At 37.8% G+C, this 10,803-nt stretch overlaps 1 pseudogene across 1 annotated transcript; it reads right to left on the bottom strand.

The window, feature by feature from the left end:
- Nucleotides 1-429: 429 nt before the first annotated feature.
- LOC143852331 (heparanase-like protein 3) lies at nt 430-9,630 on the bottom strand (annotated as a pseudogene). Its single transcript, XR_013236766.1, has 3 exons — nt 9,374-9,630; nt 8,835-8,960; nt 430-1,051 (listed from the first exon to the last, which is right to left on the bottom strand). The product of XR_013236766.1 is annotated as a heparanase-like protein 3 (transcript).
- Nucleotides 9,631-10,803: the final 1,173 nt, after the last annotated feature.

The raw sequence follows: 10,803 nt of genomic DNA, 5'->3' as shown, positions 1-10,803 counted from the left end.
TGAGACAAGGGTGTTTTCCCTTGTCTAACACATTACTCCAATCAGTTTTGGACTCAAAATTGCATTTTATTTTGAGTTAAAAAAAATCCTTTTTAGACTCAATATCGATGCTCAAAATTCATAACGAATCGGGCCTAAGTAATTCTTGGCAAAATTGAGTGATTGGTTCACAGCTGTAGAATCAATTTTGGACTCAAATCGATTCTACATCCTAATGAAAATACACATTATTTGGATATACAATTAGTTTGAGTCTAAAATGATTCTACACAGCGATTCAATCGCCTCATTTTGCCCAAGAATCAGTTTGGACTCAATATTGATTCTCAAAATCCAAAAAAACAGGGCACGAGTTTTCCATGTGTTTGTACATACAACAGAAATGAAGAGTATGATCAATAGAGTACAACAGACTTCCAAATTGCTTTATTGGGCTTCATGTAAATATTCTTTGTCCTCCATATATTACTTAATCATGATTTTCAAACAAACTTACAGTTTCCACACATTCCAACATGGTTGGGGTCAGACCCTTTTTCAACCAAGTATAGGATTGCGCTATTAGATTTCCACCATGCACAGAATCTTGATAGATTTTCACCCATGCATAACTACCTACAAGCAGGCACATCAATATTGGGAATGTGAGCAAATACAATTGAGAAACAGTTATGGGTTATGATGAGTTAATCTTTACAGGTTGCAAGGAAGGAATTTGTCCATCTAAAGATACATCCAAGATGTTGCCATTTAGCAGCATAGTTTGGCTTTGCAGGTCTCCATCCTTAGCAGTTAGATGATATTCCTCCTTCATAATTTCAATGATTTTCTTAACTCGATGCATCCTGTTAAATTTTGTCCTTGGAGCCGCCCCGTGACTATATTTCTTTGCTCCACTAACACCAGACTCAATAGTTATTTGCACTTGAATTGTGGTGCTGTTGTCGAGGTTGATCAAGAGCAATGTGATCCCTTGCTGTAAGAAATCCAAGACCCTGAGAAGGTTGTCAAAAGAACATTTCTTCCCATTAATCGATGCCAAAGGAGAGCACTGCATCAAGAAACCAGAACATCAATCTCACGTTTACTATTGGAGTCACATTGTTGATATCAATCCAAATTGATGCATATTAATAACCTGTTTGGAACTTTAATTCAGCTATTAGGCCAAAACGAAACAACGAATGAGTTTTCTAATTTGGGTTCTTAATTGCACAAGATAAAGGATTAACAGTTGGCCGACAGATCAAAAAGCAGGACTCACTCACCGGAGAACAGCCTTCATGAAGGGTGGACATTCACCTATAAATTTCCAAGTAATTGAAAATACTGATCCAAAAGGAACTGGTGGCTCACCAAATGGTATTGAGGGTTTACAAGAGAATCCCGCTGGAGGGGATTAATCATCACAACTACAACTGATAGGGAAGTGTGGGACCCGATCCCGCGAGAGGGGTGGGGCGCGAGCCGCCACGCTCTCTCTTGGTCTCTCGTACCCACGCGATTGGCGTGTGCTCTTTTATTATTGATTTTAATTCATCTTTTATGTGAACTTGGGATCACTAATGTAACGCCCCGGTTTTTCTTGATAATACAAACTCGTTGCGTATAAAAATATGACATCATCTTTCTCAAAAACTTTCATTATTCTCAAACACTTTCATTATTCCCAAGATCTCAAATACATTTAGAGGATTTACAGAAATTAGGTCTAACTTATTACATTGTAATTCAAAACATAGTTGATACACACTTAAAACATAAATGTCCGTTAGAACAGTTCTGCATTCAACTCTAGCATTCCTCATCTTCCATCTATACTTCACCTGGGGTTTGGAATCATAAAACAAGGGAAAGAAGGGGGTGAGCTCAAATAGCCCAGTAGGGTATAAACAACAAGGTAAATCTCACATGGAAAGAAAGAAACATGCTTTTCAAACGTATAGAGAAACTTATAGAACTTGATATTAAGAACTATATATAGACTTCATGATGCTTTCATTCATAGCCATATCTCGGCCCATTCATAGTCATATCTCGGCTCATAATCCTCTAGATTTACACTCTCTAGAGTCGTCATTACCCACGTGCACATGGAGGACTATAACGCGTCCATCCGTCATCATATCATAACTCAGTCCATATTCAGAATTAGGGTATCACAAGATAAACCCTAAACATAAACATATCTCATTGAAACAAGTTTCGGAGAAGAAAAAAACCTTTATATCAGCAAAAGAGAATCAATAGATAGGCAACCCTTACCTCAAAAACATAAGGCAACCCTTACCTCAAAAACATGAAAGGAACACTCCTTACTTCAAATATAGCAAAAGAGAATCAATGATAGAATCAATGATAGGGGACCCTTACCTATAGTTTTCTGGTTACAGGTTTGTTTGAGCTTACACCTTGGAGTGAATAACCTGTAAATATTCTAATTTGTATCAAAGTCATGTTTTAAGATCATGTGGACCCCACATGCACTATTCATGTGGACCCCTCATGTTACTATTCATGTGGACCCCACATGTTACTATTTATGTGGACCCCACATTTTACATTCATGTGGACCCCACATGTTACTATTCATGTGGACCCCACATGTTACTATGCTCAGCAGGTTTACCATTCTTTGATTTCGTTTATTTCTTGGCTACTATGCTTAGCAGTTCGCCTATGCTTAGCAGTTTGCCTTTCTGTTCTGAAAGTTTACTTACGGTTACTATGCTTGCATTTCACCGTTCAAATAAGAGGGTAAAACTTGCATAATCTATAGCGAGTTATCGCCTCTTATGCATGTTTTATCCTGATTTACATAGATGGATATTTACATAGGTGGTAGAACCAACCATTTACTTTACGGTTACTATGCTAGCATTTCACCGTTCAAATAAGAGGGTAAAACTTGCATAATCTATAGCGAGTTATCGCCTCTTATGCATGTTTTATCCTGATTTACATAGATGGATATTTACATAGGTGGTAGAACCAACCATTTACTTTACTTTACGGTTACTATGCTTGCATTTCACCGTTCAAATAAGACTTGCATATAAAAGAAATACTTTAACTATTGAAAGATTTACCTTCTCCTCTCTCAGATTTCCTTTTCCTTCTCCTCTCTCAGATTTCCTTTTCCTTCTTCTCTCTGATTTCCTTTTCCTTCTTCTCTCTCAGATTTCCTTTTCCTTCTCCTCTTTAGATTTCTTTTTTTTTTCCTTCTCCTCGTCTGCGAGCCTCTATTTATAGCCTTAACCTGAATTATTATATTATTATTTTATTTATTATTTTATTTGCATGAACAGTAACTTGAATTATTATATTATTAGTTTATTTGCTTGAATAGTAACTTGAATTATTATGTGGGACCTACTTGTTGTGGGACCTACTGTTGGTAGGACCCGCTTGTGTGGGGCCCGCTGATGTGGGACCCGCTTGTGTGGGGCCCGCTGATGTGGGACCCGCTTGTGTGGGGCCCGCTGATGTGGGACCCGCTTATGTGGGACCCGCTTGTGAATAGTACTCGGTGGGTCCTACTGTGAATAGTAGTTTTACATAGTACATCTCAATAGTAAACTTGCATAGTATTTCTGCATAGTGACTGTTGTGAATAGTAATTACGCATAGTGACTATTGGTAAGTTTTAATATATGTAAATATCTAAGCCTTTTTAGTTGACATCTGGGGCGGTGGCTTAGTGGTAGGAAGCCGTTCAATCCTAGCTCAGGATTGGGTTCGAATCGCGTATGCCCCATTATGCCAGATGTCCTCATGCCCGATTAACTCGGGGAAAAATGAGTAATGGCCGATGATTACCCACCTATGAGGCCATTTTTTTTTATATTTGTATGTAACATATATATATATATCTATATATATATTTTACCGGTTCTTACAACTAAGGCAATCCGAATTCCACACAAAAGAGAGTGACAGAGTCGCCACCTAGATGTGGGATCTAGGACCCATAATTAATCAGAAATCTAGACTCGTTACCTGGTTACAAGAATGGAAGGTATGGGGAGTTACCACTACATGCACCATTCCTGCCCGATAATCGGTCTTCAATTTCAAAAGTTAACTCTTTTGAATTTCTTTTAAATGGCTCATTTAACTCTATGTTAATGTGCGAACTATGTGACATGCATCATATGATCTAATTTCAATGTAAATCCTAAATGTGTATTTTGATTTCTTAATTTGTTTGAATTCAATCTAAGTGAAAGTTCTCCTAAAATTCTAATTTCATGGAAAGTCCTAAGTGATTTAATTAAGAATTTATAAGAAAATTAATATACAAAACCCCACTTATGTGTGGAGCCGACTCGTGATTGGTATGCCATCAAGCATCCAAGCTGCCTACGTACCCAAGCCTAACTGGGATCAGAGTCGACGTAGTTCGGTGCATCTAAGCTAAGCTATTTATGCCTAACTCATCTAAGACACCGATCTAAACTGGATCGACTGTTTTAACAGCTTAAGAGAAATTATTTAATTCAAGTTAAAGATTTTATTATCCTAGGACTTCATCTAAGATGCTATATGATCCTATCTAAGTGCAAGTTGCCCCTTAGACTAATGCAGGTGAACCTACATCCTAGGTAACTAGGCTTGTCCTATGAGAAACGTGAGGTGACTAGTGTAACTAGATCTATGGCACGGTTGCTATCCATAGCAAACGTCCGTGATAAGGCTGGACTCCTAACTCTAGGACTCCCTAAAACCTAGGACATGCCATGACGTAAGTGTTCCTAAATATGGCTCTAATGGTTCTTACGATGGAAACCGCAATCCAACGGTTCCGAAAGACATGAGGTAAACTGATTCAATTTGTTGAAGTTAATGACTTTCAGATTTCAAGGATTTTCGGTTCCTAAACATCTAAGGAATACCAAAGGCTCTATGGTTCGCAAGCTTCAACCTTGAATCGCAACCATGGAAGGGAATCATACTCTCAACCCTCGTATAATTTAGCACATAAGTTATAGTATGTTATTGCCTGGCATATTTCTCAGGATTTCTGTGGACAGTGGACCTCGGAGTCAATAACATACTATAATTTACACACTCTAATTATGCTGGATTGATCACACTTAGCATACGATTATGGCTACGATCTCAGCATCTAAAAATTATCCTAGTAGGGCCATTTTACAAACGAAATCTAAGATTCCTAAGATTTCTGTTTCAGCGGTTTAAGGAATGAATACGTGAAAGCAAATTAAAATTCCTGGAAATTTTCATAATGATTTTGGTTAATTTCGATTTTTAATTGATTTTATCAATTTCAGATCACATGGATGATTTTAGAAATGAACTCATTGTAAATAAATTCGAAATAAGTTGAAATTTTTACAGTAACAAGATATGGATGAATATAGTCTTCTGTAAAAATTTCATGAATTTTAAATACGATCTAATGTCAATTTCAGATTTTTAAAAGTTCAGATCAGAATATGAATTTACACAGCATCCCTAGGAAACAAATTTCAAATCAATTGAAAATTTGACAGTAACATGATATTTGCAATATAACACTACTGTAAAATTTTTGAAAATTTTAATTATGATTTGATATTAATAAAAAACCCCACAAAATCTGGTTATTTCAAAAGAAAATATCAAACGATATACCAAATAGAATCCTAAAATCATTAAAAATTCATCGAAGAATATATCAGTATCATATTATTTTACTACAAAATGTCATTAATTTTAGAACTCATTTGGTATATTTTCCATTTTTCTTCTTAAAAAAAAAATGTTTTTTAAGAGTTTTCTATTTTTTAAACATGATTTTTGAGAAAATTATGACTTTGAAAGATGTCCTTTAACATTGTTCTGATATGATGAACACAAGAAAATTATAATATTTCAAGAAATAGATCATCCTAAGATAGCTATTTTTTCCAATTTCTTAAAATCCCGGTCATTATTTCAAATTAAATTTCAATCCTCATTCAAATTCTGAAAATCCTTAGATCCAACGTCTGATCCAATCCGATAGTTCTTTTAGTCCCACTATATAGATCATTGCATTAAATTTTGAGACGAATCGGACTTCGAAACACTCATGTAAACCCGATTTTGAGCCAACCCATATATTATTGAATTAAATGAGCGTAAATACTAAAACCATGCAAAATAACGTAAAAAAATACGGAATAATTCTTGAAAAATCAGAGAAGAATGAACCTACCTTTGGTCGCGCTCCTCGTCTCTAGGGTGCGTAAATCCGAGGTATACGCTTCGTCGCACCATTTTATACGCTATAGAAAACCCAATCCGCCAAAGTAAATGAGTTGCTCCTTCCGATGTTTGTTGTCTTTCCTCGAGCCTTTGAATCTCCTTGAATTTATGATTCTTCGATGAATACCCCGCCGAGAGGTGAGATAGATTTGAGAGAGAACCGAGTGAGGGTGAGATTGAGAGATGGAGAGAGTGTTCCTGAGGGAGATGAGAGCTACTGTTGAGAGAGAGATGAGAACTACTGCGGAGAGAGGCGAGAGTGCTCTTGAGGGAGATGAAAGCTGCTGTTGAGAGAGAAAGCTGCTGTTGAGAGGGAGATAGAGAGGGCTGGCTATTCCAACATAGAAAAGATGAGAGGGTGAGACAAATAGATAGAGAGACTTTGAGAGATTGAGAGAGGGCTGTAGCGAGATGGAGATTGAGAGAGGGCTTGAGAGACGAGAGATTGAGAGAGAGATAGTAGAGCATGGGAGAGTGGCCTCATCTGTTGAGAGATTGAGAGAGAAGAGCTTATCTCCAGAGTTTTTTAAACGTGGGCTGCCCCAAATATCATTCGAGAGATCAGAGAGATAGCTGCAAGCGTCAATCAAAAGAAATCCCCCCCTCCCCCCCCCCTCTTGCATGTGTCTCTCCCCTTTCTCCTTTTACACAACCACTCTTTATTCAACAAATAAGCAAAAGCAATAATTTTGGAAATATGCCATCTTTTCCCTGCTACATGCTATTTTTTAATTCAAAACCAAAACGTGAGCTACTGTTTTTTATCTTAGCATCTTCTATTTCAAATGGGTTCCACATGTCATGCTTCCTTGTGTATATATATATATATATATATATATATATATATATATATATATATATATATATATATATGACAAAAAAATGTGGGCTGCTTGTAGCAATATGCCAAAAGTGATGAAAATTTCCATAACAGTGCTTTTTATTATTGGCCCAAAAACAATTCCACATAGGTATAGCTGTAAAATTTTTGTAGTTTCTTGCTTTGTTTTAACACCTTTCTAAAACCCAAAGTGGGGCCCACTTATCTTACACGTATAGATTTCGAAAATGCTATTTCCTTTCTTTAAAAAAAATCCAAATCAAAGAGCATTTTTTTTACTGGATGCTATGGATTGATCCGAACCATCCAATCTCTCTTGGCCGACACTCCAACTTGGAGTTTTCCCAAAAATATGCCAACAAAATAGGGATGGACAAAATATTGGTAGACCCCACTTCAAAAACGTGTAATAAGAGGGGATGAAGCTTTTGGAAACATCCTAGCAAAAAGAGAGACTTTGGAAGCTACCTTGACCATAAAAAGCAACTCCTGTTTTCAACCAACCGAATCAATGCTCTTAGAAACACATGGTTTCATTGCTATATTGTAATAGATGCTTTAGAGAGGAAAGAATGCACCACGTTGGCTGCTTTCTAAATTTCAAATAGAGAACACCAAACAACCGATTATGGGTGGTCCTACTTGCTACCAAAATATGCGATCTTCAAAAAAGTAACCAAATGCTAGGGATGTTTGGGTTCTAAGAGAGAAAGATTACCCACTAGATAAATGGTTCAGATCATTTTATAATGTAGGCTGCATAAACTACCATTTTTTTTTTTCAAAAGTACTACACGCCCATTTCACTTGATGATCGAAATCATTTAAACAAATACCAACAAAATCGTTTCCAGTATGGCCGAAACTGCCCCTTACAATGTAAATGGGTCATCCAAAAAATCAATTTAATAGGGTGATCCTAACCGTCCAACTTATAGGCCACCCAATTTAGTCGTTCGCCCCCTCATCATCCTTGTAGATTGACCCAACCTATCCAATTGGAGGACCACAACTCAAGTTGGTTGTGTTCCAAAGAATCCCCTCCATGGGCTGATCCACAGCATCCAATTGACGGTCTACAATTTAAATTATTCGTGCCCCCTAAATCATATCCATAGGCTGATCCGAACCGATCAACTTATGGATTATCAAGGAATGACCAAGATCATCACAATGTGGTCCCCATTCCATTGGGCAAACTTATTCTTCTCATAAAATTTGATCGTTAATACCCATAGTAAGCTCCACAGACGACTTGAATGTTTCTTACATGGGCCAACTTGCTTGATCCAAATTTAATCAAAATGCTCAATGCGGGCCCAGCAAATGGGTCAAAATTCTCTCTTGCTTGGATTCTCATGAATTACCCTTACCAACACCTGGCGGAAAAATGCAAAGCATGGCGGAAATAACCAAAAAGATCGAGAAAATATAAGAGACGGACACGGAAATAGAAAACACTGAAAAAACCGATAGAAAAACACTAACTTCTTTGTTGATTAAAGCGGAGCAAAATGGGGGTGTCTACAGGAAGTGGCAACTTTGTTTACAGAAATGATTAATTACTTTGAAGCTAGGTCTTCAGTATGGTTTGATGGAAATAACTGAGACTGCATTCATTATGGATTTGAGATTGCAAAAATAGAAAATGTGAAATGATGAAACAAGTATCATAATTCAGTGAGTGAATCTGAGCTTGATTTCATGTAGTTAAAAAATTCAATATGGTAAAAGATTTAACCTGTAGTAATCAGGATTCGGTTTGAAGGTGGTTGTGTTGAGTAGCCCATAGTTTCTGCCAATTAAAGTCTGTCTGCAATAAGTTTTGGTGTTGTACGCTGATGACATGCCAAGCTAATCCAAGTACCTATCAATTAACGCATCAAATATCAAGGAAATAGATCATAAAGCCCCGAGATATCAAAATCAACTAGTGCTAGCTTTCCAGAAACTGAATACAAATGTGAGGGGCAATTCTCCAGTGTCCTTATATTTTAACATTTTGGTCATGGTTGGCAACCATGAAAAAAAGGAAAATGATAAATGAGCCCCTGTTCATTACTTGGGACACCCAGGTTGAAATAGTCGAACAGATTGAAATGCAGCAATAAAATGGTATAGGAAATCCACTAAAAGGCCATAACGTAACGAACAGCTATTGAAACAAAGCTTCATTGTGCCATTGCTAAAGGTTAAGTTATCCAATCATAACAGCTTTAGGGTCATGGCAATCCAAGATAACGGCCTGAAACTTTTGAAGAGATACAACAGAAGAGGTACCAACAAATCAAGAAAAAAAGGGCAAGAACTCCAACTGCTTTATTCCACCCCTTCTCATTCTGTGGGACTTTCGAGCGTCGCACCAAGAGCTTCAATTCAGCTAGCGCTTCATTCATCTCTTGAACCGACACGTTCAATCTCGATACCTCATCTCCCAAGCTTCTTAGATGGTTATTGGATTCCCTCTGCCACCCAACCAAGCTAGATAACGCATCTCCCAAATCAGCTACCGCAAGGGCTGTCTCTTGCGTCGACATGTTCAATCTGCCTATTGTGGACCCCGATCCGAGATAGGCGAGGGAACGAGTCCCCTAACACCCTCTGGATCATCCACGTGTGAAGGAGAGCTCTACAAGGGAACTCTCGAAACGGATGCCACCCTCATAGCATAGCACGAGTGGCGATGTAAAAAGAAAGAGATATGTCTTGATCCGGAACCGAGGCTCGAAACCGAGACATACCTAAAATAAACTCAGAGTCGCCATCCATGGATATGCCATGGAACCCTAAAATCAAATCCTCTGTGCAATGGATAACCAGAAATATATATGGGTTCGTGCCTGGTTACGAATGGGGAAGGTCTGAGAGCACCCCCAATTCGTCCGAGTGCAAGCACTTGGTCTCTTATGCCATTTATTATTAAGTCCAAAGAAGTTTGGATAAAAATCATGTGAAATGGGAACAATCCCCAGGAGTCGTCTACCTAAGCATGCATTTCCTGAGGATAAAAATAATAAGCACACATAAAATAAAATGAAAGATGTGTCACCTAAGCATAGCTAGGTTATGGGTGACAAGCCTAATGGGTGTCTAAGTTCTGATGTGCAAACACATGCAAGCTATAGCTAAAGGTATAAGATCAGTACGATAAAGTAAGAAAACACATCGAAACATATAATAACAATACAACAAATCCTAAGACTCTAAATTATTAGCCCGAGTTCTCGGATGGTCTGGTATTCATCCAAAGAAGCCTACATATCCCCGCCTCCACGAGAATCAAGGCACCGTAATTCTTCGCGCCTATTATAAGCTATGATGCTTAAGACACCTAGCCCTCTATCCTAGACTCGATCTAAAAGACCGGACTAGTTATTAAAGTTTCTTGTACGATTATTTAAATTCCAGTGAATTGTGGATTTTAGGACACCCTATATGCCCTAACTAAATGCAGATTAGCCCTAAGCTAATGCAGGTGGTTCCTACAACCTATGTGTAACTAGGCTGTATTTCCTAAGGAAAACCAAAGGTGGACTAGCGTATCCTACTCTAGTCATCATTCGGCAATATGGATCGCCGATTGACCGGACGGAGGCGCTCCTATAACTCTAGGACAGACCCCTAACTCTAAAACAAGCACACAGCAAACAAACAATCAAACAACCTATCAAAAGAAAAATCCTAACTCAAAAACTCTCTATCTAGGAGAA

Source organism: Tasmannia lanceolata, unplaced genomic scaffold, assembly GCF_043159265.1.
Source record: "Tasmannia lanceolata isolate RefF3 unplaced genomic scaffold, GAP_Taslan_0.1 ptg000019l, whole genome shotgun sequence".
NCBI lineage: Eukaryota > Viridiplantae > Streptophyta > Magnoliopsida > Canellales > Winteraceae > Tasmannia > Tasmannia lanceolata.
The sequence above is the reverse complement of the archived record's forward strand: the minus strand, read 5'-3'. Positions and strand labels throughout refer to the sequence as shown.